At 34.7% G+C, this 6,941-nt stretch overlaps 1 long non-coding RNA gene across 1 annotated transcript; it reads left to right on the forward strand.

Moving 5' to 3' along the window:
• Positions 1 to 5,519: 5,519 nt before the first annotated feature.
• LOC136811832 (uncharacterized) lies at positions 5,520 to 6,467 on the forward strand. Its single transcript, XR_010847278.1, has 3 exons — positions 5,520 to 5,585; positions 5,725 to 5,781; positions 5,985 to 6,467. It is a non-coding gene; the product is annotated as an uncharacterized lncRNA (long non-coding RNA).
• Positions 6,468 to 6,941: the final 474 nt, after the last annotated feature.

Below are 6,941 nucleotides of genomic sequence, written 5' to 3' on the forward strand. Positions count from 1 at the left end.
TAGCTGCAATTCCCCAAAACTTATTACCACAGATATCTTATATTAAACACTAGATAGAGCTACTCTGTGTTTATAACGGCAGGTAAAGCAAAATATTCCACCATCTTTGCTGAAAGTAGGTCAAAGTAGACCACATGAGAAAACTTGGTTTCACTATGTACTGAGGTTTTTTGCCACTGCAATGACTTCAAAATTTCAAGAATCTCGCGCTGAATTCATGATATTCATGACGCAATGTTTTCTACGGAAATACCCCGGTTTTAGCCAGTAGTGGCAAATTTAAACTAGACAAAAAGTATATAAAAAGTGCCAGTACTGGCAAAAACCGGGGTCTTTCCGTAGAAGACATTACGTCATGAATATCATGAATTGTAACGTCACTTCATCCAAGATGGCGAATTATTTTGCTTCAAATAGGGTAGGAAAAGCTCCATATAATGTTTTATAAGATGTCTGTATTGTAACGTCACTTCATCCAAGATGGCGAATTATTTTGATTCAAATAGGGTAGGAAAAGCTCCATCTAGTGTTTTATAAGATGTCTGTGCTTATTACTCATAATAACATAATTCAGTCCATAACTTTTTATATTATTAAATCAATGATTCTTTATGTTTGAAACCCTCTACCATATTCATGATATGCATCACTGCAATGTCTTATACATCACAGCATAGGCCCAAAAGCTGATTGGTTGTAAGTGACGTAAAATCAGTCAATACGTCACTTACAACCAATCAGCTGTTGGGTCTGTGATGTAATGTTTAAGTCTATTTCAAGTTAGCTGGCAGTGTTTTTTCAAACTTCGATAACTTTCGATAGAATTTGAATTAGTTAGCTGAAAGTTAGTCGAAATAAACTTAAGAAGACATTGTAATGGTGCAAATGACTAATAAACAAGATTAGACATAATTAATTAATGAATCTTTTATGTTTGCAATCCTCTACTATGATTATATCCCGCTATGAAGTACGTCAAGTATTTTAAAAAGAGCAAACTTTGAGAANACGTTGCATGTGATCCATGATGTTCAACTTTCAACTGCAGCTCTTCCGGATAGGTATCATTATAACATATGAGAAAAAATCATCTCTATCATTAATAGCGCAAAGGTCATCAATAAATCCACCTACTGAATGAAAATTGTATGTGAAGTTTTTAGTGATTTTGCTTTTGGCGGCCGCCTTTTTAAGACTTAATTGGCGGCCGCCTTTTTAAGACTTAATTGGCGGCCGCCCACACTAAAGCTCTGAAGGAGCGGGGCAATATACCATCGGAGACCAATAGTAGTCATCGTTTGATGTAACATATAAAACGAAATATGAATCGCCAAAGAGGAGGCACATCTACTTTTATAAGCAACCACGTGCTTATAAAAATCCAAAGTTCCGACTTTGAGGTTGGGCCCCTTAGGCTTTCAAGAGTCAAGGAATTGGATGTAGCTGTTTTTACAACCCTTCTTTTGGCGGGGGGGGGTGGAGCGGGAGCGGAATTAAAGTTTGTGTTTTACAATCCTTATAGCATAATTCTGAACAAGCAAAAAGGGACTCTTAATGGCGGTGCATTCTTTTTGTTATAAATTATCTTTACGCAAATTTGATTGTTCCTTTGGTTCTAATTATGTCAAAATGCTGCCAAAATGAACATATTAATATTATCTCAGTGAAAAACCCTTATTCAACATCGACACTCTAAAGTCTTTCGTTTCGGACAAAAGTGACGTCGGAAAAAAGACTTCTAAATTGTAAATATATCTTATAGATTCGGACTATTTTACTGTCGGACTAGAAAGTGTCGGACTAGTGACATGCACCCCTTTACACACCTCTAGATTTTCTCAATATTTCAAGAAATGGAATTTTCGTTCAATATCCCAATGTAGCGGGAGATCCAAACCTTACTTTTTTCAAAGTTAATTTCAAACTCTTATTATCAGGCGATGTAGAACTTAACCCAGGTCCAAATGTTCAAGGTTCATTTCATCAGGGTAACGGTAAATTTGGTGAGACGGCGGGTTTACAATGTTCCTCAAATTGTTTTTTTTGCTATTTGCTATGCTAAGTTTAGAAAATTATCACTATGAAAGAGTCATGATTTGGATTATGTTTTAGACCAAGGTGATTTCAATTTTAAAAAGTTAGGTATTAAAGGGCAGTCCCCATATATTGAACAGTTTTCTAAGACCATTGATATAGGAAAAAGCATTTGTGCACTAAATTTCAACATTTTTGAAGGCTTTTTTGAGACTGGTAATATTGCAGTGAATTTTGTTCAGGAGAAACTTTTAATGCAACATTCTGGTGCAGTTTTAGTAATAGCTGGAAATTGCCTAGCTGTAATGCATTACAATCAAAATTATTTTCTTTTCGATCCGCATATAGTAGAAACTCTGATGGCCATCAAGTTGAAGGGAGCATTGGAACTTCAGTTCTTTTCAAGTTTGAAAGCATTAGAGAGATTAAACAATATATAAGGTCAGAGTATAGTAACACCAATCTTTTTAACATAGTTTATATAAAAACTGATTTTCACAATGAGAAAAACATACAAGGTACAATTTTGACAAAAGTCTTACGCAGACAAAAAAATGCTTCTGATAAAAGGTCACGTGAAAAAATGCAAGGTAATAAAAAGCATGAACAAGAGAAGAAAAACAACGTCGAGAATCGAATAAAGAGTCAGAAAAACATGAAAATGAAAAAGAAAGAAAGCGTAAAGATTACAAAGCTAACAAGAAACTTCATGGAGGAAAAAGGGTTAGGGACTTCAGACAGAAAAAAACAAGAGGTTCCTTCTTACATCTGTGTAATGTGTAACCGCAGTTGTATAAAAAATCTGTGTTTGGTTTTGATGAAGAAAAGTACTCATGGATCAGCTTTGAAGAAATAGAAAATTTTAATCCTGTAACCTCGTTCAATGGTAATTTCTACGTATGCACAACCTGTCATAGAAGATTAACGAAGGGAGAAATCCCATGTCAGTCTGTTATTAACAAGCTTCAAATTTTTTATCTCCCAGATAAATAAATGATATACGAAAAGTGGAAAGAATTTTAGTGTCTCAAAGAATTTTATTTTCTAAAGTTTTGATAATGCGTAAAGGAGAATTCCCTAAATTGCAAGGTGCAATATGCAATGTTCCCATTGAAACACCAGGTGTATGCAAAGTACTTCCTAGAGGAAGTGATACCTTAAGGGAAGAAATTTTCGCGGGAACAAAATTTCGCGGTTTTCGCGGATTTTGCCTAAAACCGCGAAATTAAGTTCCTGCGAAATTGTACAAAATCGTCAATCCGCGAAATTAAATTCCCGCGAAATTTAATTTATTTAACGCATTCCCCCAAATTCGTACTATTTCAAGCCTTAAAACAGTTTTTTTGCTTATTTAATAACGTTTTTGGTCAAAAATATCCTGCAACCGTGAAATTAAATTCCCGCGAATTTTTCGAAAATTGATGAACCGCGAAATTAAGTTCCCGCGAAAAAAAATAATTTGACCAACCGCAAAATTAAATTCTCGCGAAAGTTTCTTCCCTTAAGGTAGTAGTGGGGTAATAAATGTTGAATGAAAAGAAGGATATCCTACAAAAACCCTGTTATTTCGCAGCAAGTAAGACGACAAAAAGTTTTTGAAACTTTGGACTTTCTAGTGAATGATAATCCTTTGTATCATGATATACATATTGATATGTCAATCATCGACCAAGTAACTAATGAAGAATATGTTGAAAGGGTTTTATCAAATAATGATTCCGGGCTTCTTCCAATGATATAAGATTTGTAGATGATACAACAGTTACTTTAATTAAGCCTTTTGAAGAGCAATTAGAGAATGAATTTGATTCTGATGATCCACTCAGTGCGTATCGGACACCAACATGTGAAACAGTTATTGTATCAGAAGTGCCAAACATTATTTTAGATGATGAAAATGCAATTTTAGCTCCAGGTGAAGGTCAAACCCGCAATTCATTAACATAAGATGAGTTCTGTGAAGAGTTAGCCCATCCTCATCTTTTTCCTACTGGGAAATTTGATTATAACGTAGAGCGAGATATAAGATTGTCGCCAACAAAGTAATTTAATCAGCGTCTTTTGAATTACACTCAAAAGTTTGCTTCGGATTCAGATTACATTCTTTTTGCTTACAAAACTTTACTACAGCTTAATCTTAGAAGTAAGATCAATATCGCAATGAGAATTTCAAATACCAACTTGACTGCGAGATTATAGCAAATAATTTTAATGATACAATTCAAAATTGTGTAACATCTGATAATGCAAACAAGTTTATGAGTACTATAAAAGGAACCCCTGCATACTGGCAACATATGTTATCTGATGTTCTTGCAATGGCTAAACAACTTGGTGTCCCAACTTTATGACTCTCTCTTGTGCAGATTTACGGTGGGAGGAATTTGTTACCATTATCAGACAATCAAGCGGGGATGCTGATACTGATCATGAACTTCTTGATTACCAATCTAGATGTGCCCTACTTAATAGCATGAAGGTAAAAAGTAAAATAGATGGAGAGTAAATGTCATTCATTCTTTTATGAACGCTCACTGGAAGCAGGAAATTCAAATAAATGGCGCAAGTATAATAGCTTTTGAAAATCGCGCTTCTGTTTGTTTTTCTTTTTCTTCCAATCTGATTGGCTAATTTTCATAAGGGGCACAAGATGATGTGTAATAAAATTTTATAAACAAACGCGTTTTTTGAAAAATTTCCAAATTTCAATATGGCGCTCAACAGTTCACATGTTTCTGAGGTTGATGAGTTTTTTGACGAAAATTATGATGAGATTGATTATGAAATTATGCTTTTGGATGACGATTCTCTAAAAGATAAAACACAAGTTGAAGAGGTTCGCCTAGCAGTGGAAAGTGATTCCCATGAAATGATGCTTGAAGATGTAGATTTTGATCAAAACATTCTTGAAGAAGTTGAAAATGCTGGTGGTGCTACTAATGAAGAAGTTCAACTGGAAAATGTACCTGAAATATAACACGAAGCCAACACATCTTCCAATAATAAAGATGATCTGTTTTGTAAGAAATATGTTAGGAAACATGCTTACAAAAAACATGTTGAAAAGTGTGGTATGTTTTATTTGATAACAATATCTTATCTTGAAACCTCATACACTCCTCAGCCCAGCTAGATGAATCCCAGTCAGGCAGAATTCTTTATTTATATTTGCTTTTATCTCCTTTTGTATAAAAAAGTAAATACTTTAAGTGATAGAAATAAATGTTCAGCATTGATCAAATGTTTTTTTATTGAACTTTTGACTGACACGTTTGATGTAATATAATACCGTGAGATTGGGTAAATTGCATCATTGGAGGCTAACATGCACAGCCCTCAAATGATTGACCTGGCTGGTCATTAAAATACAAAGTTAAATTAAAAAATGGCAGAGAAGAGCTTCAAGGTGGAGCTGCGTACCCGTAGTTCATTTCTTTTGAAATTTTGCTGCTTTGATGGGTCAGTTATTTGATGACTATACAAGTTTCCCTCCACTGATGCAAGTTACCCGACTTCATGGTACTACAGGAGAAAATCACTTGTCTTTTGAGGTGAATTCACAATAAAAAGCTGAAATTTCACCATGTTTGTATTTTTGAAAACTCTTGTCATGATGGTACCATGACTTATGATAATATTGTGATTTATTAGTGAAGCAATACTCATTTGCATGTTTTTATTTTTCTTCAGAAAAGGACCCAAGCCAAGGCCCAGCAAAATCTAAGAAGAAGAAAGATGACAGAACAGGTAACCTTTGCTTCCTTTCCTTCCCCTCCTTTTACAATTTTATTGAAATACGACCCTGAGAATTCAAATTTCCTTCTATTGTTACAAATTACCTTTTTTCACAGTACTCTTTTATTATGATTGTAAGTGGGGTATTTTCCTTTCTTTGATTTGTGTAATCTTCTTTGATATTTTTAACCATAAGGCATTTTTCTACTTTTTAGGTTTGCAAACATCAGAGAAGGACATACTGAAAGAATTAAAACGATTAGTAGTGGACGTATTGACAGAAATAGTTAATGACCCCATCAACAACATTGTTATTGAAAACATACAGACACCTGGAAACCTCAGAAGAGCCTTGTGCCAGGACCTATTGAGACTACAAGAAACACCTCAATTTATTTTATCCTGTTCTAAACACTGTAAAGCTATCTTAGAAATTTCATCAAAATTCAAACTTCACAAAGATACAGGTTTGGAAAAATTCTGGAGTGAACTAACATCTTTGAATGGAAAATTGTTCTGGGTGCATGTGGTGTCAGCTAACTCAGCTGAATTCTTCTCAGTGGCACACATACTATCAATAGAAATTGCCAAAGGAATTTTTGAACTTGAAAATTCAACCCTGACGGAAAAGGCGGAGAGCGACACAACAGACATACCATTCTCAAAGTCTGAACAAGAAATAGTTGCATATGTTGGTGGCTTTATTATCGACTGCTTTAAGAAGAGGTTTTATCGTCTAGTAAAGTCACCAAGACTGTCAACTCGCGAAGCAGCAGGCTGTTCATTGAGATTTTTTTCTTCTATTCAGCTGAGGGGTGCTGAAAAGCACTCCACAAACAGCTTTTTAGAGTTTACGAGGAAATGGACTTTAACACAAGACCGAGGTGGCTTGATTTATTTAAAGGATGTCTCCTTCATTTTCTTCCGTAGAATCGAAATGGTTGTTCGACGAGTTTTGAATGTGAAATTTGTAAGAGATTATAAATCTCAAGACTTGCGTGATGTGTTGCTGACCAGGCTGATGAAAAACTACTTGGTTTTAAAAGGATGGGAAGAACTTAGCAAGACTCTGAACAATGAAAGCTTGAAAAAAATTTTGTTCAAACAGATTTTGGAAAAGTGGATTGATTTGAGACTCAGATCTTATGTGAGAGCCTTTGTGCAAGTCTTGA

Source organism: Clytia hemisphaerica, unplaced genomic scaffold (genome assembly GCF_902728285.1).
Source record: "Clytia hemisphaerica strain Z4C2 unplaced genomic scaffold, Clytia hemisphaerica genome assembly, whole genome shotgun sequence".
Taxonomy (NCBI): Eukaryota; Metazoa; Cnidaria; class Hydrozoa; order Leptothecata; family Clytiidae; genus Clytia; species Clytia hemisphaerica.